Here is a 24,852-nt window from a genome sequence, read left to right as displayed (position 1 = left end):
AATCCTAGAATGACGTTAGAACATTACAATATTAGAACAACAGTTTTGATTAGGACAGGCTAACCAACCCAACAATGTACTGCAATTATATTCACCTAATTTATCCAAAATCACATCAACTCACGCTCTGAAGTTAAGGGCATCTGGGGTGACTGACATGTAAAACTGCATCATCAGCACACCTATGGAAATCCACCCTTTGTGCTTTGATGATTTTGCAAAAGACAAGAATGTATAATAATAATAGTAACACGTTTTTTTGTTTTTCATTATGATTTAAAATTAAACTGTTACTGTAAGAGCATCCTCAAACCTGAAATGAATTACGCAAGTTCTAAAATGGATAGAGACCATTCAGAGAAAAGTTCTGACTCATTTGCCCAGTTACACTGATCCTACTTGACAATGTATAAGAAAAACAAAACACACACACATCCACATACACATTACACATTCCTTCATGTAAGCATACAAAAATGATGTTCATGGCTTTCATCTTTTTTCCTAATTATTTCTTAAACTAATTCAGAACTTGGGCTTTCGTGTATCTGTCTATTATTTGGTGTTTAATGTTTTAGATTAGTTTGCATTCTTTGTTATTAATGCTAGCTTTGCTTTTATTCCTATTGTATTCCTTTAATTATTTGTGAATCACTTTGGGCATGGGAAAGGCACTATATAAATAAAATGTATTGTTATTACTTTAAAAACATTTATATTACTCATTAGTGTTTGAAAAGCCCGATACTGCTGAACCAGGTTAAAGTTAGTTAAATTGCAGAAACGAACACAAGTCTAGAGGTTAGTGCTTCCGCCATTCCATTCCCGATTCGGTCGCTGTATCTGTCCTTAGTGACGATTTGTTGATTAGGGGACAAGTGCTTGAACGAGTCTGCGCTGTTATAAAGCGACGTCCCGACTAGGGCTACCTCATGCCTTATTCCAGAAATTGCGGATAGGCTCTACGAATAACTATTAGGGAATAAAAGGGTGGATGCTTATTCGATGCGAGAATTCACTTCAAATAATTCATATAGCTAATGTATAACATTATAGTGAAAGTCTATTGTTAATGAGCAAAGAATAGATACCGTAATCAGCATTGCTGAAGATGCTAAAAAATCCTGCATTGATCTGCCTTTGCAGCGGTTTTTAAGGTGCTGCCATCTTCATGCGCAGTACCCGTTTCTCACAACAACAGTAACATCCGCTGAAACGGTGCTAATAGCGCGCTTTGGAAGAGACTGATTGGTAATGCGGAGGGGGCGTTAAAAGATATCAGCGCGAGGCCCGCAAGTCGGGCTCGTTTTATTTGGCTGATATGGTCGAGAACAGCTAATCGTACTGCATCACTGACTTCTTTTCGCGTTCAACTTTTTCATTTTTTTCCAACAGCGCTCGATTTCGGTGAGCATTATCTGAAATATAAAGTGTATAAAGGCGCAAACACTTCTGTAACTTTTTGGCTGACTTGTTGATATCGAAACTCCAAAGCACACCAGAAAAGTACAGGAATGTGGTATCCTTTGTCAGCTTGTTCTAAAGGCACCTGACTGGAATAAACAAACAGACCACAAACATGACACTTCTGTAATACTGCAGGAGCCCTGCCTTCCGTGTGACGTGATAAGGGCACTGGATGCATGATTTCGGTAACGCCTGTCACCAGCATGTCAGGTAGTTTCATTTTTCAACTAATCATATTATCAGCGTACTCACCTCTTTGCATGTTAACCCTTGAAGAAGCTACTCCATGATTTGTTTTGTTTTTTTGAGCTCTCGTCGTGAGAAGTTGCGGAGTTACGTTCTCGCTCTCGCTGGCGCTCTCACTCTGGATTCCAGCAGGGAGGGATTCCCGCAGCGACTACGCACCGGGACTCTCGTTAACCCACAGACGGAACGCGTAAACGGACTTGGGACCAAAGTACGAGCACCTCCCAAGACCAAGCGCGCTCCCGTGACCGCCCTGCGAGCCAATCACGAGAAGTACTGGTGGGGCTCGCAACCCTGCAACCACTGCAACCATGGACAGCGCCCAAAAGTAAATCCTCGCGTGATGCGGAACTCTGCGGAGCAGCATGGACAAGTCCAAGTGGTGTTTACATCTACTCGTGAGTGGCAGTGGACTGCGGCCGAGTGTTGGGTTCGACTTTAACCGTTAAATGTGTGGCCGGTAAAGCAAGGCTCATGACGTATTTTTGTTCCTTTTTATCTGTTCATTCCATATTACTTTTTGGAATAAGATTAAGGAGGTGTAACAGTTTCAGCTCAATTGACCTTAATAACACTATTATACGATACTCTGCTAGTTATTAAATTAAGCTTTTCCTCCCACAATCCAAAGACAGGGATGCTGTATGCATTAGCCATTAAATATTGGCTTGCTTTGAGTATGACTGTCAGTGACAAGTCAGTGTACCCCTCAAATGGACTGGTGCAATATACAGGATTGATCCTATAGCTGGTACATGATGCTGGCAGTGTGGCATAATGATTAAAGTTTGGACTTCGAACCCTGAAGCTTTGGGTTCAAATCCAGTCCTGACATTGTGTGACGATGAGCAAGTCACATCACCAGCCTGTGCTCCAATTAGAAAAACTAAAGAAATTTAACCAATTGTGCCTCCCAAATGTTGTATGTCCCTTTGGATAAAAGTGTCAGCCTAATAATAAATAATAAAATAATAATGATGCCCCCAGAATAGACTAAAGCTCTCTGTTACTGAATTAAGTGGTTTTACTAAATGGATGTAATGCAAACTGGTGGGAGCATTTTTAACAGTTTACTTTGTTTTTCTTTGCTGTGAAAAGTTTTCTTAAGTTGCATTATATACTAGGCCTTTCTTTCCACTTGACTTTATGCTTACATCAAATGGCTAGGAGGCGACTTTACAACCCATTATGGGGCCATGTTTGGCCATAGGATCAATGGCAATCCTAAATTTGCAACAGGTAAACCTAGTTAGAGTTCCCTGATCCACCATGCCTCATACTGGCCAGTTTTCCTTAGTAGTTGTACAGTTACTTGTCCTGGTCTATCCAGCTACAGAGCATGACACCCCCTAGAGGTGCCTTTTTTACCCTGGCACAGTAATACATGTCATTCTTGCCAATTCCTGTTTCTCTCCTCTTGTAGGTCCTGCCCATGTTCTCTGCTGCATTTTTCTGCACTCTGCATTTACAATGTCACCTATCACTCTATAATGTGCATGCATACACATAGAGGCAGTTACAGATTGGCTGTTTCTAAGTGTGTAAGTATTAATATGTGTGTTTGTATGTCCTATGATGGACTGGAATCTCTTCTGCAATATTTTCTGCATTGTGCCCTCCACTAATGAAATGGTGACTTTGTGTTCTATGAAGCTGGTTATGCTATTATGCATTAATGTTCAAAAGTTTTAAACCTTTTGATAAAAACTATTACTTTTTAATCAAGGTACTATTAAAATTATTTTAAAATACAGCCAAGATGCTTCTAATGTTACACATGGAAATTACTGCTTGAAATGACAGATTTGTTGCTAACATTTGTTGCATACAGTAACATGTTATGCAGTTTTATCACGTCACATTCAGTCCATGGTACTTTAAAAGCTGTAGCATTTCTACATAAATACACTTTTTACATATAGATACACATACATGTGTGGTTGTGGGTGTGCATGTAAAATTAAGTTTTTTTCTGTCAATACCACTGCATCACCATCAAAGCACAATTAATTGCCATTCTTTCTTGCTGCCTTCATGAATTCCTGACAGATTCCATAATTTGTGTAGCTATTTCCTCACTGAATTTATTTTATTAACTTAGATGGATACATTTGAAAAACCTGAACTTTGGAATGATACAGTAGTGTTTCCCATGTCTAATGCCAGTAGGTCACGTTATCAAATAGTTTCATTCATTACAAACTCAAAATGAAAATCTAAGTCATAATATCTTTTTTTTATTGTCATTCAGCTTTTGGATTTGTAATTATACATTTTACATAATTTTTGCAGTGCCCAAAATCCCAGACACAACCATGCAGACAAAAGTACCAGGTACAAAATGTTTATTTTTATTAACCACTAGGGGGCTTTGCCTCCTGCTCGCGTCACTTGCAAACCCCCAGTTGCCTGCACTACGCACCAGCCACTTCGCGTCTCTGTCGCTCACATTGTGAAGAGGGGGGCTGAATGCACCCCAAGGAGACACGGTCGCTTCTCCGAAACCCCCTCTTAAATGATGATACAATGGAAACAAGTACAGTTTTTTTTTATCTCCTGTTGGCTTGATCAGCTGCTGCTGCTGCTGCCTTGCCACATGATCTGCATCTCACGCTGCACACCTCTGTCATATCACCTTTGTCCATACTGTATATTCAATCTTTCTTCGCTTTTGCCTTTTCATCAATATTGCATTGAATTTTGATTCCATGTTTGGAATTACATCGTGACCACCAAACATATAACTGCCCATGAGTGAATATCGTTTCTTTCTCTATACAAAAAATGTGTCTGTCAATATCTCGAGGGATGTGAAAGTGTCTCTCTGAGAAAATCACGTCTCATCTCCTTCCAAGATTTTTTTTTTATAATAGAGAGACAATACCTTCACAACAGGTTTTCTTACTCCAGCAAACATATATTTCACTTATTTTTTCCTCCATTCCAGCCAGATGGGCTTTGTCTGCCTCTTCACCCTACTCGTCTTGGGGAGATGGGACAGCTTTATTTATGTTGGAGTATTTCTGATTCCACAACATTGCGCCCAGGAAGCACTTCAGGGTCAGGTGGAACTTCCATGAAATGCGGTCTGAATCTTCTCTCAGCAATGCCCCAAATAACCCCTGAGAAACGTAACAAATCTGCTTTGTCAGATTACCCGTGGGTGTCCAAACTGGAGCCAGACCAGAGGAGCCCTGTCACCAGCTGTACAAGAGGAATAACTGTTGTTAGCAGGCAGATTCCTCCAGTCCATCCATTATATTTTCTACCCAACTGGGAAAGGAAACAGGACCCATCCTGGCTGAGATGTGTATCTATTCTTCCATAATAGCCTTGTGGTTGGATAAGGATTTACTCTCAAACCCAGTCAGGAGGCCAATCTATCCATTAGTACTATCAGAGTATGAAAAGAATTAGAAAAATATAGTGGTGTGAAAAACTATTTGCCCCCTTAAGATTTCTTATTCTTTTGCTGTTAGTCACACAAAATGTTTCTGATCATCAAACACATTTAACCATTAGTCAAATATAACACAAGTAAACACAAAATGCAGTTTTTAAATGATGGTTTTATTATTTAGGAGAAAAAATCCAAACCTACATGGCCCTGTGTGAAAAAGTAATTCCCCCTTGTTAAAAAATCACCTAACTGTGGTGTATCACACCGGAGTTCAATTTCCGTAGCCACCCACAGGCCTGATTACTGCCACACCTGTTTCAATCAAGAAATCACTTAAATAGGAGCTGCCTGACACAGAGAAGTAGACCAAAAACAACTCAAAATCTAGACATCATGCCAAGATCCAAAGAAATTCAGGAACAAATGAGAACAGAAGTAATTGAGATCTATCAGTCTGGTAAAGGTTATAAAGCCATTTCTAAAGCTTTGGGACTCCAGTGAACCACAGTGAGAGCCATTATCCACAAATGGCAAAAACATGGAACAGTGGTGAACCTTCCCAGGAGTGGCCGGCCGACCAAAATTACCCCAAGAGTGCAGAGACGACTCATCCGAGAGCTCATAAAAGACCCCAGGACAACGTCTAAAGAACTGCAGGCCTCACTTGCCTCAATTAAGGTCAGTGTTCACAACTCCACCATAAGAAAGAGACTGGGCAAAAACGGCCTGCATGGCAGATTTCCAAGATGCAAACCACTGTTAAGCAAAAAGAACATTAGGGCTCGTCTCAATTTTGCTAAGAAACATCTCAATGATTGCCAAGACTTTTGGGAAAATACCTTGTGGACTGATGAGACAAAAGTTGAACTTTTTGGAAGGCAAATGTCCCGTTACATCAGGCGTAAAAGGAACACAGCATTTCAGAAAAAGAACATCATACCAACAGTAAAATATGGTGGTGATAGTGTGATGGTCTGGGGTTGTTTTGCTGCTTCAGGACCTGGAAGGCTTGCTGTGATAGATGGAACCATGAATTCTACTGTCTACCAAAAAATCCTGAAGGAGAATGTCCGGCCATCTGTTCGTCAACTCAAGCTGAAGCGATCTTGGGTGCTGCAACAGGACAATGACCCAAAACACACCAGCAAATCCACCTCTGAATGGCTGAAGAAAAACAAAATGAAGACTTTGGAGTGGCCTAGTCAAAGTCCTGACCTGAATCCAATTGAGATGCTATGGCATGACCTTAAAAAGGCGGTTCATGCTAGAAAACCCTCAAATAAAGCTGAATTACAACAATTCTGCAAAGATGAGTGGGCCAAAATTCCTCCAGAGCGCTGTAAAAGACTCATTGCAAGTTATCGCAAACGCTTGATTGCAGTTATTGCTGCTAAGGGTGGCTCAACCAGTTATTAGGTTCAGGGGGCAATTACTTTTTCACACAGGTTTGGATTTTTTTTCTCCCTAAATAATAAAAACCATCATTTAAAACTGCATTTTGTGTTTACTTGTGTTATATTTGACTAATGGTTAAATGTGTTTGATGATCAGAAACATTTTGTGTGACAAACATGCAAAAGAATAAGAAATCAAGAAGGGGGCAAATAGTTTTTCACACCACTGTATACACAACTTTTTCCCATCCTATCAGCTCAGTATCTGATTCAAGAATATGTACAACTGTATCATTGATTATTGTAGAAAGAATATATGACAAATGCCGTTTTTTTTAGTTTAGAGAGTGTCCAAACTGTGATTGTTGTACTGTCTTTACAGAGTCTTATTTAAAAGGAACACTGAAGGAACATGTTTGTTGTTGCACTGGAAATCACATGTCTATCTCCTCTTTGCAGACAGGAAGAAGTCGACCTGGAAGAAGACTCATGAACCTAGCAAAGCGGCATCCATGGTACCATATACCTCCAAGATATCTTGGAGATATCTTGAGGTTGCATTCTCACTTTACCTACACTACCTGCCATTAAAGACAGTTTTCTAGGATTCCTACTGTTTGTTGATTTGCATCAAATAGCATTGAGCATACAGCTGGAATTTAGCCTTGAACAGATAACAGTCCACTATAGGGCTTAATCACTCATAAAATGCTTGGTTTACAAATAACAGTCAACCCACGTTTTGGGATGTGGGAGGAAAACAAGTTTACCTGGGGAAACCATCCAAGCTGACAATTCAATACAGATGGTGACATGGTAAGAATATAAATGACTAGTTTGTCAAGTTTGTAAAAATACTAAGCTAGATGTATTGGCAGATAACTTACAGTTTACTGAATTATTACAGACTGATCTGGACAGAAGTCAGACCTAGATAAATGTAGTCGATGAAATGTCATGCACTGCAAATAAATGTAAGCTATTACATGTAGAAAGCAGTGGCACTTTTGGCATGAAAATTCTGGTGAGGCTATACCACAATTTTCCTGTGTGTGCAGACTTCTTCAATTTTGTCATTAACTTACCTAACTAATCATATCCATCCCTCTTTTGCTGATGACTAGTGAGATCTGAAGGCTAAGGAATCGTTCACATCAAAAAAAAGCAAACAGACAATGGGATGCTGGTGTTTAGTCTTTCTCAACTGGCATCCAATCATTGCTATACCCTCTTATATTGCCATTATCTAATAATATACATTAATATAGAATGTTAAGTATACTGAAAGTCTTGCAATCACCTGCTTCCCATAAAAATATGAACTGCCCAAACTGAAACCAGGACTCTGTGTTTCTTTGAAACAGGGACATTGTACTGCTGTCGTCTTTTCCCACAAAGCAAAAGAAGCACTTGTAACCTTGCTTAGTGGATTTTTCAAATTCAATGTGGACAGGTGGTTTGTCCTCAGTGGTGCATGAAGAGCAAGACGCCTCTCAGGACCATCAACACAATGTCTTGTGCAAGATGAATTTGTGATATTAATCTGAATACACAATGGAAGGTCTTAAACTAGAAAGTACACCTTATGGGTAGTGAGGAATCATAGTGGACTCATCACTATCTCCATTCATAAAGCATATACTGTAGGTTCAGTTAAGACAGCTAACAGAATGTTAGGTTATAAAATTCAAAGTGTGTAGTACAAGTTGAAGGGGGTTATTCTTAAGTCCTATGACACACTAGTAAGACCTCACCTGGAGTACTGTCTGCAGTTTTGGTCTCCATATTACGAAAAATACATAGCAGCACTAAAGAAATTCCAGAGAAGAATGACTAGGCTGATTTTGAGACTGGGAGGTATGAGATATAAGGAGAAATTGAAGGAGTTGGAAGCTTTTTAGTTTAACCAAGCATAGATTAATAGGTGACATTATTGAATTGTTTAGGGAATTAACACAGTGGATTCCAGCTGTTACATATTCACCAAAATCATATTAACACAGCTGGAAATAGGTTAACAGTAAACTTTGCCCAAACATTATTTTTTCTTCACACTGAGAAATATATGTAGATACTAAAGGGGTTCACTATCCAACCCCTAACCCCCCACTTCCTGCACTTTGCACTGTTGTGAAGAGGGGAGCTGAATGCACCCCAAGGAGATGCATCTACTCCTCCGTAACCACACTTAAACGGTGATACAATGGGATACAAATAATTTTTTTTAACTCCTTTTTGCTCGATCAGCTGTTGGTTTGCTGCTGCTGTTTTGCCGCAAGATCTGCACTTCGATCACCTACCCCTTCCCTACACCCCGGCCAGCACTACGTGCCATTGTAAAGAGATGGGCCGAACGCACTCCAGGGTGAAACAGTCGCTCCTCCTAAACCCCTCTTAAATGGTGAAACATTGGGAAACAAGTAACATTTTTTTTTTACCTCCTCTTTGCTCAATCAGCTTTTGGCTTGCTTTTGCTTTCGTTTCATGTGATCAGCATTTCGGGCGGCGCTTCAGACATTTAAAATATCCTGTACAGGACCTATCCCTTTGTCCTTAAACACTATGCGATCTCTTTCGCTTTTCTGTTATTTGACCGCGTAATATTTTCCATTTGTTTGTGCTAATGTGATCTTTTCACTCATTTTTTTGAGACTTTCAAATTTTCCTACTTCCATCATCTCTAACCTGCTCTGAATGTGTATCATGGGACTTGCTTACAATGGTTGTAAGTTTGACATGATGTGCTTGTCTCGTGGGATGTGAAAGTGTCTCTCTGTCTCTCTTCAAAAGATCACATCTTGTTGTTTTTATGTAATAGAGAGATATGAATTGAGAAATGTGGTTGATAGAACTTTAGGGACCATCAACTCTCATCTTCATTTTATTTTGGCAAAATGAGATGAACAATATTAATACTCTATGTTGGGTTGAACTAAAATGTTTAGGGAGTGTATGAGTGCAACACATTCTTTCCTTATTTTAGATGATACATTAGTCCAGGAGGAGATGAATTATATTAAGAACATAATTGTACTTATGTTCTGATGTTCTAAATACTGTACTGCAAAGTTTATAAACAAGCATTTTTAGAGAACACCAAAATACTACAATCAAGCAAATACATTTCGATATATTTCATAGACAGAATAAAATTAATCTGATTAACAATCAGTATTGCATTATTTTGTATTGCTTAGACTAAATAATTTACTCTATGTTCTGTAAACCGTTTTATATATTAGTGTCAGTCAACAATATTTTTACTGCCATGAAAAAGGGAAATGTTTACATATATGAGTTAAAGTCAAAAGTATTTTGAAAGCAATAAGCCTGAGTCATGTTTGTGTCTGCATTTTCTCATAAGGATAGACAGGGCCTGATCCTATCTCAGGTTAATTTTGGTTACAAGGAAATGATCACATAATTGATGCTACTTAAAGGCAAACAGTATGTACAGAGTAATGCTGCACTTATCATTTAAAGTAAAAATCACATAGCTTTCTGTAGAGACTCAATATAAGTATGTTTTCTTTTTTCTTCAACTTGCTTTCCACAATGTATATTTTCTCATCATTTATTCATATTGATTAACCAGTGTATTTTGTAACTTTGAGGAAGAAAGTATTGTTTATTTACATTTAGATGTTCTGATCTTGAATCTTTTTTGAGAAGACTACTGATATTGATGTTTGCTTAAAGAACAGTGATGTTTTTTAGGATGGAAATATGATACCTAAAAGTTGGAGATGTGTTGCATGTTGGATAAACATATAAGTAAGAATTTCAATGTACTCTGCACATATGACAATACTGCCACTAATGCTACTGCTATACTTATTTTGCTACAAATATTTTTAACAGTTAAAATTTTTTAAATACAATGCTAACCAATTCAATTTATTGTATATACCAGTAGAATCCTCGCATAACCAGCCTGTTAAAATAAAATAAAAGTTCTTCTTTATATTATATGTATGCACTTCCTTCTTTCCTGGAAGGTGTGAGGTATTTTAAAACCAGCAAACAACAAAACAGTGTTCAAATTAAATAAAGTGCAGTGCATCAAAAGTCTTATTTAAATAAATAATCCATTAAAACGAGTGAATTAGTGGAGGTTAAAATCCATTAGTAAAAAAACAAGTCCTTTAAAAACAACGCAAACGAGGTTAAAACAATGGCTGGTAGCAGTCTCTTAAAATCCAAGGCACGGTGCCTTCTTCTTTCTACCTGGCGGCTCCCCTGCTTCTCCCAACGGGCTTCGGAACAGGTGAGTCACCCTACCTGCAGGTGCAGCTGCCTTCCACACTGGTCCGGTAGCCCTCCGATCCCTGGCTACGTTGGGCTCCATCCGGACCGAGACTTTGGTTCTTTCCCCAGCGGCCAGGGCACTCACGCTGGGGCTAAAGCAGCCCAAAGCCTCCACCACTGCCGCTGCCTTTCGACGGCCTGTAGTCTGCATTACCGATCAGCGGCGTGATCGCTCAGCTGGACCGACAGCTTTCTTCAGCATCACAAATTCCCCTGGTAAGATCGGCCACACATACCAAGCCCACTCGCTAAGCCGAGTGTGTGGCAATTATTTATTTAAAAAGTGGCCTTTTTGACTTGAGCTGTGGACCCGCTACACCACACTGACTAGTCGTTGTACGAGAAAAAAACCCGTGTGCCAAATCGTGCATGAAGCCTTGTGCCAAATCGTGGATGAAGCCTTGTGCCAAATCGTGGATGAAGCCTTGTGGATATGGCTTCTTCAGGAACGTCGAAGAAGTACAGTACATACCTTAGAAATATTTTTTACATGAAAATAGGTATGCGTCGGATTAATCGGCCAAAACGGCAACTGGCCATGCGGGTCCAGTCCCGAGGTGGCTGGTTAAGAGGGATTGTACTGTAATACTAATGCTAAGGACATTATTTCTCTTCCTAAATCCTCTAGAAGCCCTGTTCACTTGAAAACATGTTCTAATATTAAACAAAAGACAATGTTATAAAGGAAAAGTATCTTGAATTACATCTTGTAGCATTACCAAGAAGTAAAGCATAAATCATTATAAGTTTAAATTTGAATATTTCTACAATATCACACGCATAAGCTTGGGGAACAGCTTAAAGGTTTATGTGAATGCAATTCTCCATGTGAGGGGCCACTGTGTAATAATGATCTCTCTTCTCTATCGCCTTCTGCAGAAAGGAAAACTGACATATTTCCACCCATGATGTCACTTATGGGGTCAAACCACCTGGACCCACCTCTTCCTCCCAAAATCTTTCATAATACAAAGCACCTTCATCTTGGGCAGTCCAACTAAAACTTTTACATTGTACAATGCATTTTTTTTTTTTTGCACCTTTTGCATGTCCTGTGGTGTCCCGGAACTCTTACTTTGCTTATTGTGTCTTTACAACAGCAAAAGAATTAAGAATTAAGAGTGAAAGTGTAATTTTTTTTGCAAACAATTAGAACCATTATCATTATAGGTTATTTTGATTAAGTTGAAAGGCACAGATGTAATATATATCAAACAGGTGATGAAAGAGGCCCTCCATTTGGAAATGCAGGTAAAAAGTTGGCAGGGTTACAAGTGGGCATATAAGCTTGAGTTTTGTTGTCTAACTAAATACTTCATGAACACTAAAATCAGAGGGTTCATAGGTGATGGGCAGCAGCAAGGCAGAGATCTCCTAAAGTGTTAGGTGGCGTTATGATATGGCTGCTATTTAAAAGTTTGTTCTGGATTTTCTGTTGCATTTTTGGTGAGCTTTTCTGGCTCATATTGGGTTTTGAATTTTTTTAGGATCTAAATTTCTTAAAAGTTTTTTTTTATTTAAAATTGGTTTATTATAGTTAAATTCTTTTTGCGTCTTTTTTCAATACCATTTTGTTTATTGTGGGCATCGCCATTTTGTGAGGAGCTTCTGTCGTGTTGCTAAGTAAATTCCGTGGGAGTGCTCTGTTAATAACATTACCAACAAGATTGTATAAAGGTCATGCAATGCACTTCATCATGATCTTAGTTAATGTTAACTATGCATCAGGAGCGGGGAAAATGTAAAAGGAGCAGAGAGTTGAAATCTAGTATCAGTCCCACCATTTGTCTATACACAAAACAAAGCCCAAGAATTATAAAGAATTCCAAAGTAAATGTCAAGAACCAAGAAGTCTACAGAGCAAAACTAATAGATGCACAAATGTTGTTTACTTTGAATATCTGCAAACTTGTATAGTGACACATCTAACGCAGCAATTCCTATAGTGGTGCACTAATGACACCAACCATTGAATTTAACCTAATAGACCACATTCCATAGTCACCACTGCTGCATCATGACGACAGCAACACAACATGGCGGCCCCTTTGGAAAAACTAAATATTCAAATCTAATCACAATCATTTCTAAAGACACAAATTGATATTCCGCTCCACACAAAACTCCAAATAGGAAATACCCATTAAATAACCCACTTGGACTAAAACTTGCCAACATACACAATCAAAGCAGGTGGCACCATAGAGCTCTTTTATGGAATACAGTAGGTGCTGCAAATGACACTGGATCCACGAAAGTGTGCCTTGACCTTTACCTGCATTTTGAGCCTCAGAAATTCAGATGTCACTGGTGTTATATCTCAGTCAGGGTTGTCCCCCAGGCTGGGGTTCAAAGGCTTGGTTTGTGTATTTGTTGTACATTTTTTATTTATTTCCTTATGTTGCCATTTCTGTTGTTTTTGATTTACAATATTAGCTACAGTTTATGTGTCTGTATCTACGCCTGTGTTAAGTTCCATGTATTCTGTGGCTAGTTCCCCAGGAGGCGGTTCAACCTGCTAATTATCAACAGGAACTGCCCTCCGCCATATAAATCCTGGGAGAGAGAATCTCCCACAGTTTCTGGTGGTTCATGGTGACTATACTTTGGAGTTTTTGGTGAATTTCTGGATTGTTATTGTGCTTATTTTGATTTACTGTTATTGTTGACCTGTTTTCTTTGGATTTTTGTATTAGGACTTTTTTCACCTTGGACTTGCCTTTGCCGGCAACTCCTTTATTCCTTCTTCAGTCTTTAGTGCTTTACAGTGTATTTTGTGAGGAAAATGTTTATTCTATAAAGATCCTGCATTCATCCTCTTATCTAGTCATGGTTTTGATGATAATATGGTGATTACTGGAAGTGTTTTTTTTTATGAGACATTTTAGTGGTTTGAGACTCGAAGTTCTAAACAGCTTAAGGAATCCATGACATGGCCTCAGGAAATTCAGGGATGTTACTGACCATAGAAGTGATTCTGAGGATTCCACCTGAAGGATGCAAGTATGGGATTCAATTACAGCTGCTGCGTGAGACTGTGAGGCTTCAGGAGGTAAATGGGAGGGACGGTTATAGTGGCTGAAGAGCTTTAGGTGGTGAGTACAAGGAAACTCCCCCAACCTTATATTTCTGTCTTCGTCATTTCATCATTTGTCCCTGGTGTGTTTACTGTATATTATATGAAGATTTGCATTTTTGTGTCTTTTGTATCAGGTTAGGATGGCCTGCAGAGGTACCCCCTCACCTTGTATCACCTTATTTCTAAAAAAAAATTGCTTTTGTGACATAACACATGTAGATCACCACTGGTGTTCCAATTGTAGTTGTTCTGAACATATATACTTATGAGAGGTAATCACAAAACTACATGACTGCAGTAAAACAGTATGTGATAGAAATACTTAATGGTGACTTTTGTGATCAACAGGCTATCTCTATATATATATATATAAAATCCAATGTCTGTCTGTCTGTATGTCTTTCCACTTTTCATGAGAAAACTACTTAACGGACTTAGATCATGTTTTTTTCTATAATTTGCTTGAACATTCTGGGTGATTTTGTGACTTCTCTCATTGCGCTATGTATCATAGTTCGCTTGCGGTACCAATTTAATTGCACGAATCCGAGAGACACACAGCGGGCCGAGACCCTCCTCACTCACGTGCCAGCCTCAGGACATGTACCATACCTCCGCTTAGCTAACGAACGAGAGAACTTCTTAACAGATTTAGATCAGGTTTTTTTCTATAATTTGCTGGAACACTCCAATTGATTTTGTGACTTCTCTCATCATGCTAAGAATCATTGCAGGACCGATATATTTGCACTAATCCGAGGCAGAGGCTGCGGGCCGAGGGAAAGGGGAAGCGTGACGTCAGGAGTGGGGAGCTGGGCAGGGCCCTCCTCACTATCCTGCTCCACTACTACATGGGTGGAGCCATGGGGGATAGCTAGTAACAAATAAGATAAACGCAAAAGTGTTTAAGAAGAAAAATCTTCGTTGTCAAGTTGGTTGTGCTTCCTGTTCCCTAATCTATCCCTTTGCTTCAGTATAAAATGTCCAATTGGCACATATAGTCCTGTCACTGTTAACAATCAGCATGGAAATAAGTGCATGGCCAGCAATAGTCATATTGACTTGAGTCTGTTCATAAATAGTCCAAACTCATTTATCACACCAAATGTAACAAATTTCCTTACTCATAGCAAATGGTCACAATTTAACATTGTGCTTAGGTTTGTCAACCTCAAACCCATATTTTCTCATTTGACATTGTGCTAAATTTCACTTGTCTCCCTACAGTTTTGTCCTCAGATTTCAAGCCTCCTCAGTACTATACAGGCCAGTTACCATAAATTGTATGAAAGAAGTTCACACTGTATCCTTTTACCTTGTGTATGTCCATGCGCGTGCGTGTGTGCATTGGTGTCCCAAATACCCCTAGCAGTAATCACATGATGTGAAGGCAAAGGCAGTTATTCATAAAATAAAGTACCAGCAGCTTCTCTTTTGCTACCCTGATTGCTATCACAGACTGAATTTTGCTTATTCTTAGTTATAGCTAATAAAGTACAAATTTTACTTTTTAATTTGTCTTTCATTTGTGAAAACATGCTGATTTTTTTATTGTCAGCCTAAAATAGTGAAGACAAATCTGTTTTTATAGCAGTTGTCAGGATGTAAACGAATATGTTTATTTTTTGCAATTTACTTATTTATTTTTACCATTTTGCTGTTGATGTCATTCTGTGCCATTTTTTGCTATGTTGCCATGTGTTACTAGAGGACGTGGTTCTATATACAGTATGCTGTATGTATATTTTTATATATATACTGTATATAAATATGTGTGTGCGCGTGGCATCATGCCAACAAACTGTCAAGTGTATTATAGTGTCTGAAGGTTGTTGTTTAGCTCGGAAATATTGGAAATTTCCTTTAGGAGGTTTTTTGATGTTGTTTCCAGTCCTATGTTTGTCCCATTTTTGAGTTAATTTTTGTCTTCTAGCTTTTGGTGGGATTTCTGTTTTTCTTTTTAATTGTCTCTGCTTTTCATTTACATGAAAATACTATTTAAAGCATGGCATAAGCTCAAATCACAACACGAGTGACCCAGACATCATGTTATGTTTAACTTTAAAAATTATGCTTAAAGGTTATTTCCATACTTTAATGGAAAGAAGGTTAAATACAAAAAAACTCTATGAGGTAAAAAATGAAGTTGTCACAAACAAAAAATTAATAGAACCATGGAAAAGTGTACCTGGAATTTACTAAAAAGGTTATAACATGGGAAAGGGTCAGATGAGACCATGATAGAGCTTTTAGGCCAAGGTTCAAAGAGATATGTGTCATACAACTATAGTACTGATCACACCTCAAAAAACACCAAACGTGCAGTGAAGTATGGCGATGAGACTGTCTGTCACCAGCCACGTAGTTCGCCAACACAGACAAAAGAATGTATGGTGGAAAATACAACAAATACTACATGAGAACATGATTGTCTGTTATAAACACTGAAGCTTGGGTAGAAGTTCATCTTTCAGCAGGGAAATGATACCAAATATAAGGCCAAAATCAGTGGCTCAAGGACAAAGAGGCGAATGCTATACATTGGCTCTCTTAAAACCATGATTTCATTCTAACTGCTTTAAACTTGCAGTGCACAAGACATAAAGCTGTTTTTGCTGCAAATGGAGCTTGTCATTTCATTTACTAAACTGATTAATTCAGACCAGGGTCAGAGTGGGGGCTGGAGCCTATCCCAGCTAGTATTGGGTGAAAGGCAGGAACACACTCTGAACAGGGGGCCAGTCCATTATAGGATGTGAGAAATAAAAATGCGATAGCCAGTCAAATAAAGTTTTGGGGAAACACCCCGTATAATGTCAAACAGACAGGTCAAAATAATGTTGAAACAAAACAGGTTCAACCAAGCATTTGACTAAATCATAAGGTAAAATGGGGTATTTATACAGAAACAGAAATGGCTACAGGAAATTAAAGGAGGGAAGTGATGTCTTGTTTCGGACTTCTTTGTGACGTCCTCAACGAGGGCCGGAAATACACTTCGGCCATTTTGGCTCCACGATACTTGTTTACTTTTCTTCTTTACTTCTGCGGAGAAAGAAAGAGAAAGGCCAGTACCCCTTTTTAACCCTCTGCCTTGCGACCATCAAGTCACTGTGGGTTTTGTCTCCTAATTGCGTGTGCGTGACAAGGGCAAACACTCATCCACACCCCCAGGCCAATATAGCAATGCCAGTTCCCCTGCATGTCTTTGGACAGTGAAAGAAAACTGGAGCACCCAGAGGAAAACCATGCAGACATGGGAAGACCATGCAAATTCCACACAAGAAACACATGGGACGTGAACCCTGATATCCTGTATCCCAGGAACTCTGTAGAAGTGCCTTTGGCAGCAATCACAGCTTTGAGTTTCTTAGCTAGAAACTTTGACAGCTTCTTAGGTAAGTCCCTACAAGCTTTGTGCCCAAGAGTCTTATTGGGTAAGCTTCTACAAGTTTTGCACACCTGCATTTCGGCAGTTTATCTAATTTATTTTTGCAGATCCTCTCAAGATTCTCTTGGATTGTATGGGAAGTATCTGTAAACTGCCATCTTCAGGCCCCTCCACAGATGTACTATGGGATTAATTCTGCCACTCAAAGAAAGTCAGAGACTTGTCCTAAAGCCATTCCAGTGTTGTCTTATCTCTATTCCAAGACAAAGGGTCATTTTACATGTTAAAAGGTCAACCATTGCCCCAGTCTGAGGTGGCATACACTCTAAAACATGGTTTCTTTCTGACCATACTCTCTGTCCCTGCCACTGGGAAGCCCCCCACCATACCATAGTATAATGCCACCACCTAGCTTCACTGTAGGGATAGTATAAGGCAGGTGATGAGCAACAACAAGAACAACAACATTTATTTATATAGCACATTTTCATACAAATGATGTAACTCAAAGCACTTTACAGGATGAAGAAACAGAAAAAACACAAAATATATAAGAAAATAAAATCAGGTAACACTAATTAACCTAGCATAAAAGTAAGGTCCAATGGCCAGGGAGGACAGAAAAAACAAAAAAATCTCCAGACGGCTGGAGGAAAAAAAAAATCTGCAGAGGTTCCAAGACCACGATACCGCTCAGCCCCCTCTAGGCATTCTACTTAATATAAATGACCTCAATCAGTCTTCATTGTATTCAGGGTTCTCGTGGAAGAACTTGATGACGACGGTCATGTGGACTTCTGGCCTTTAATCCATCAATGTAGGGAAATCACGGTGCTTTGATCAGGTGGTGATGGTGGCACAGATTGCCACCACAGAAAACCGGAAAAAGAACAGCAAAGAAACTAGGGGTTAGTATGGATTACGGAGCCACCAAGAATGATAATGATAATTAATTAAATATACAGAGCATCAGGATTAAACTAAAATGAAATTATGAAATAGCCATGTTAAAGTAATGTGCTTTTAGCAGTTTTTTAAAAAGCTCTATCGTATTAGCCTGACGAATTTCTATCTGTAAGCTATTCCAGATTTTGGGTGCATAACAGCAGAAGGCCACCTCAACACTTCTTTTAAGTTTAGCTCTTGGAATTATAAGCAGACACTCATTTGATTATCTAAGGTTACAATTTGGAGTATAAGGTGAAAGGCATTCTGAAATATACGATGGAGTGAGATTATTTAATGCTTTGTGAACCATAAGCAGTATTTTAAAGTCAATTCTAAATTGCACAGGTAACCAATGTTGTGACATCAGAACTGGAGAGATGTACTTGGATTTTCTTTTCCTAGTTAAGATTCAGAGCCTAGTTAAGAGCAGTGCCTGGTCTTTGCCAAACATAGTGTTTGGAGTTCTGTACAAAAATACTTTTTCCTCATGCTCTCACAGTCCTTTAGATTGTCATATGCCTTTTAGTCAAGAGTGGTTTCTTTCTAGCCCAGGGGTGGCGAACTCCAGGCTTGGAGTGCAGCAGTAGCTACAGGTTTTCATTCTAACCCTTTTCCTAATCATTGACCAGTTTTCACTGCTAATTAACTTTTTCCCCATCACTTTAATAGCCCTGTTAGAAAAGTTCAGCCCCCTGAATTGATTCCTTTCTTCATTAAATGACAGCCAAGTAAAAATGAGATGTGAAACGGGCTAACAGATGCCCAGCTAAACTGGGGCTTCAAGCTCCAACCAATTTCACTCCAATCACTTTCTTAATGAGAAGCCAATTCTCCCTGTTAATTAAGCCTGTTATTTAATTCCATGGCTTGTTGCTGCTCTCATTCTGCTACAGCACACATTTCGAAAACTTTTGTTTTTCTGTTTTTTCTAAGAGAACCGTCAAAATATTTTGGTGACCTGAGAGATCAACCTTACCAAGACATCACCTCTGTTAGATTTCAGATATTGTGTAATGGGCACAGGGGAGCTGGTCGTGTGGTGGCTTGTTTTGTGTCTCATTATTGTTTGGCTTCTGCTTAAAGAAAAAGAAACAACTATGTGGCCTCAGTCAAGTTAATTAAAAGAAATAATTAGCGTCAAAAACTGTTCACTAATTAAGAAGATGGTAAAAATGAAAACCAGCAGCCACTGCGGCACCCGAGGCCTGGAGTTTGCCACCCCTGATCTAGCCACTCTACCATAAACACCTGATTGGAGTGTTGCTGAGGTGGACATCCTCCCAAAAGGTTATATCAATAGAATACTTCTGCAGCTCTGTTAGAGTAACTACTGTATTTGGTTCTTGGTCACCTCCCAGACCAAGGCCCTTTTTCCCAGTTACTCACTTTGGACAAACAGCCAACTGTAGGAAGAGTCCTGGTGGTTCCAGACTTCTTCAATTTCACAAATACTGAGGTCACTGTGCTCCTGGGAATACACAAAGATTTACAAATGGTTTTATACCCTTGCCGTGATCTATGCCTCACCACAATTTGATCATGGCAGTCTACAGACAGTTCTTTGGGCTTCAAGGCTTTGTTTTTATCTTAACATGCAGTGTGAATTGTGTGACCTTATACCACTCCATCTGAACTAGTGTGGTGCTGAGATATCACCCGATGCATGGCTGCAATCGGGTCGTAATCTGGATCCTGAGTAGGTTTGTCATGTGGTGGGTAAGGCAATGTACTGTATCAGTGTGTGTTCCTAACCTATATACACAGGAGTACACCTTTCTAAACGATGCCCAATAGATTTAATTTGCCACAGGTGGACTCACACACATCTTAAGGAGAATTAAAGCAAACGGGAAGCACCAGACCACAATTTGGAGGGCTACAGCAAAGGGTCTGTTTACTTGTATAAACGAGAGATTTCAGTTTTTGATTTTTAATAAATTTGCAAACCTTCTTTAAAAACTTTTTCACTTTGTCATGATGGATTATTGTGGGCAAAAATGGCAATTGTTTCCATTTAAAATTAAATCTACTACACAGTAGGGCATGCAGAAAGTGAAGGGGTCTGAATACTTTCTGAATTCACTGTACTTATGGCATAGATGGGGAAGGTTACAACCAATCACAACAAATTATATTTTATATATACTTTTTAATTATTATTATTTTGGCAGGATGGTACAGTGGATAACACTTCTCCATGCTGGCTCATTATACGTTCATGAAGGTGTATGAGTGCATTATAACATGGACTGATGCAGGATAGATTCCTTCTCTCCACCCCTGGCTTCTGGGATAACTTCCACTCCTTGTATTGCACTCCTCCTCATTTGAAGAATTTATAAATGAGCGTTAATAAATTCATTTTTATTTGTTAAAGCTCTTTGTCTGCCTTGGGGCAGACCCAGGACACACTGAAGAGGTCCTTTCTCTTGGCTGGCCTGCTTACGCCTCAGTATTCCCCCGGAGTTGAGGAGATGGTAGAGAAAAGGGATGTCTGAGTGTCTTTGCTTAGACTGCTTGCCCCCATGACCTGGATCAGGATAAGAAGCAGAAAAAGGAAGGATGAATAAAGCTAGATAAAAAATAATATTTTGTAGATGTACTTATTGTAGGGTCATTTTTATCACACGTACAGAGTACAGCGAAATTCTTACTTGCATGTACTAATCAACAGGGAGCCTCATTAGTGGTATAGTTTGTTAGGTCATTTAATAAAAACCTTGAAGTTTGCTTGAGTTACGGGATAAATCAGGCAGCAGTTTTTATTACTGCTGGCCATTTAGGAGGCACATGTGCAGCTGCATTACTGAGAGACAAACAGAAATATATAGAAATCTGAGGGGTATGTTGACTTTTAGAGAAATAATCATTTGTTTTATTCTTTAGTGATTTATAATGGTTATTTACTTTATTTTATTAATTCTAATATATGATCTATACTTAAATGTATTTTCTTTCTTTGATATGAATTGTAACTATGTAAAACACTTAGAGATTACACTGTTTATACGGTGTGTTATATACAGTAAATGTATAGAATTTTTATTATAGGGACAAAAAGAGTACTCCCTGTTTTATATAACAAACTCTTAACAATATTGTTAGACAATCACAACCTGCTCTATAACTCATTCACCAAAATTGAAGGGAAAGTTGGAAATAAAAAAATATGGATTTACAGAATGAGAACATGAGAATTTTACAATATTGTTGAAGATCATCTGCTGTTCTTTCTTCTTCACTCTGTTCATGAATAAGACACTTGACAAATACATTTAACATGAAGAAGGACACTTTATATTATTTTTAAAAAATAAACTTGTACTACATTTTTCTGAGGACTATAAATGTAATATTGGTAGTAATTCTGATTTGGGAGATTACTCGATACAACCATTCTCTTTAAATTTTAATAAAAAATGAAGGCTGACCTCACACTTTACTACAAAATTTTTAAAAATCAGTTTTCCTCGAGGGCGTTAGTGCTTAACTAGCCTTGCCTTATCAATTAGCTAACCTACATTAAAACACACAATATTCTTGACTTCACAATGTGAGGTTTTGTATTTGTGTCATTTATTTAAATCTGTCTATTGCAGCATTCTGTTTTTCAAAATGAGAGCAGTGCAAATGTACAGTTTTCCTCAGCTTCATTACCACTCCAAACATCGGGTATTTATCTCTTATGTCACTTATGTTTGGGTATTCCACTTACTCCCAAAAACAAACATGCCAGATTAGCTGGTGACTCGAGAAGTGGCCCAGTTTGAGTGAGTGTACATGTGTGTGAGTGTGCCCTTTGATTAACTGGTGCACCATTCATGGCTGGTTACTGTCTTGCATTAATGCCGGGACTGGCTTTTTTACCAATAATAGTTGGGAGGGCAGACTGTAGCAGGTTTTAGTGTCAACCAATATATGAATTAAAAAACAAAACTTTCAGTTAATAAAACATAACTAAATTTGATATTTCACTTTTTGTTCCAATTATCATGCTAGTGGAACAAATTCCTATCAGTGTGTCATTTACATCTAAAGGAAAATCAACCAAATGTCCTTTAAAATTGAGCAGACTAAAACTCCTCATGTTTTTTGCCTTAATTTCCTTTTTCTAAATTTTAAAAAAAGATACATTATACATGCCAAAATAAAACCAGTGCCATTAGCTGGTTAAAGGGGCGGAGTGGTGGTTCTGAGACTAAGGATCTGCACTGGTATCCCAAAGGTTGCCAGTTCAAATCTCCGTCACTGCCAAAAGAGATCCTACTCTGCTGGGCCCTTGAGCAAGGCCCTTAACCTTCAATTGCTCCAGGGGCGCTGTACAATGGCTGACCCTGCACTGTGACCTCAAAGGGTATGTGAAAAACCAAGTAATTTCCTTTGGGATTAATAATGTTATATTTCTGAATTTTAAAGAGAATGAAAGATGCATTTTAATAATTTCTGCAGACAGCTATAGTAAGCCATCTAAATAAATGAAACTTTGAGTTACCAATAAGCACTGATATTAAAACAAGAGAACGGAAGAATGTAAGTCTGTAGTTAATGCAGCCGTCCAGTACCAGGACTGGACACGCCGGTCGTGATAGATAAGGATGGATACTTCCAGTAGTCCCACTTAACATTCAAGTCAGGTTTTAGAAGAAATCACTGTACAGAAACTGCACTGGTTCAAGTAGTAAATGATTTGTGGGTTAATGCGGACAGAGGCCGTATACCTGTTCTTGTTCTCTTAGACTTGAGTGCAGCATTTGATACCATTGATCACAGTATTCTTATAAATCGCCTTAGTCAATGGGTGGGCTTCTCCAGCAACGTTTTAAATTGGTTTCATTCTTACTTAACAGACAGAAATTTTTTTGTTAGATGTAGTGATTATACCTTGTAGACACATGATATTTTAAGTGTGTACAACAAGGATATATTCTGAGTTCACCACTCTTTTCGATCAACATGCTTCCATTAGGTCAGATTATCTCAAAGCACAAAGTGAACTACCACAACTATGTAGCTGACACACAGCGTATTTATCAATAGCACCTGATGACCATGAAGCTCTTGGCTCTCTGAAACTGTGTCTTACTTGCATCTCTGTTACACTATATGGGCATTGAATTATGATTTTCCTCTGGGTTCTGCAACTCCATACTAATCTGTACTATTCTCTGCTCTCTTTTCTGGTTCTTCTCTGATGGTGATCTCACACCACCTTATCAAGATACTACACTATCCTGTGATCATGGATTGAATGGCAGGGGTCCCAGATGTCCACATGACCATCATCATCAATTTCTTCGATGTGAAGCCTGAAAACCATGAGGACAGATTTAGACCATCTATGTTAAGTAGAACGCCCAGTGGGGGCTGGGTGGTCTTTTGGCCTTATTTTTTATTTTTTTTTTCTGTCCTCCTGGCCATTCGACTTTATCTATTTCTTTGTTGCACACTGTATAATATTATTGCCTAATCTTGTTTGTTTATGTTTTATATTAACTTATTTTATTTCATTTTCTAAAGCCCTTTAAGCTACATTGTTTATATGAAAATGTGCTATATAAATAAATGTTGTTTTTAATAAGCCTGCTTATTCAGTTTATTAAGAAAGCTGACATTACTCTGGTGTTTAAGATGCCCCTGCTTTTAGATGGAGAAGAAATTAGCTTTGATAGTATTTGAGTTTAATTTAAGATCATATAGAAACTCTTTGAAAATTAAAGGCTGAAAGAAAATGTAATTTCTATCATTTTACTTGAAAATATATAGGAGATTTATTTGTTATCCTCTGAATTTGGATTGTATTGTTTATGTAACATTTAACAGGTTAACAGCAAATTTTCAATACACCATGTTCAAAGAAACATTCATTGACTGGGCCTTGAATGTACAGAGTTTATATTGTCTCTGAAATTTTACATGAAAACTGATGAAAACATCAAATATAACTGCTTACAATGTAATAACAGTAAAGTCTTCATTATTTTAACCATTTTAATAATAAAAGAAAAAGGGAGCTAGAATCTAGAATTAAATTTCTGCACCGTACCTGATGTTGTTGGAACTGGATCCAACTCTCTGTGGCTCTTAGTTGCAATAAGCAGGTTTAATAAATGAATGGATGGATGAAAGAATACAAAAAGAATTAAAAAATCAATACTGTTCAAAAAGGTCTTAATCAGGAAAAAGCTTCATTTATTGAAAAGAGGATTCTTAAATGCAAATTAGTAAGTAGAAAGAGCCAAATTGCTATAAAGTTTATGAAAACTAAGAAAGTTGGCTACTCTCTGTTTTGCTTACTAACCATTCTGGGCTAAGTTTAATAACATTAATCTTCTCTTTTCGATGTTCATCCCAATTTCATATCACTCATTTACTCAGTTAAGGTTTTAATGTTCTAAACTTTCCTTTGTGGTATTAAATTCAAGAACCAGGAGCCTCGCTTATAAAATTTTGCATAGATTCGAGTGTGAAAATAAAAAAATCAGATATATAAAACCTGATGTATGCACATTTCTGTGCAATTTACCCTTTATAAATCACAATCACTTAGTAAATGTGCATACATGAACTCACTTTGAACACTGCCCTTATACATTAATATAGGCTGAGCCAAAAAGAAGTA

The 24,852-nt window shown here is 38.3% G+C and overlaps 1 long non-coding RNA gene across 1 annotated transcript; it reads left to right on the top strand.

The window, feature by feature from the left end:
* Window positions 1-1,165: 1,165 nt before the first annotated feature.
* Window positions 1,166-23,748, top strand: LOC120527356. Its single transcript, XR_005633321.1, has 3 exons — window positions 1,166-2,111; window positions 3,137-3,254; window positions 23,452-23,748. It is a non-coding gene; the product is annotated as an uncharacterized LOC120527356 (long non-coding RNA).
* The last annotated feature ends 1,104 nt before the right edge of the window (window positions 23,749-24,852 follow it).

This window comes from Polypterus senegalus, chromosome 4 (genome assembly GCF_016835505.1).
Source record: "Polypterus senegalus isolate Bchr_013 chromosome 4, ASM1683550v1, whole genome shotgun sequence".
NCBI lineage: Eukaryota > Metazoa > Chordata > Cladistia > Polypteriformes > Polypteridae > Polypterus > Polypterus senegalus.
This window is presented reverse-complemented; position numbering and strand designations above follow the sequence as displayed.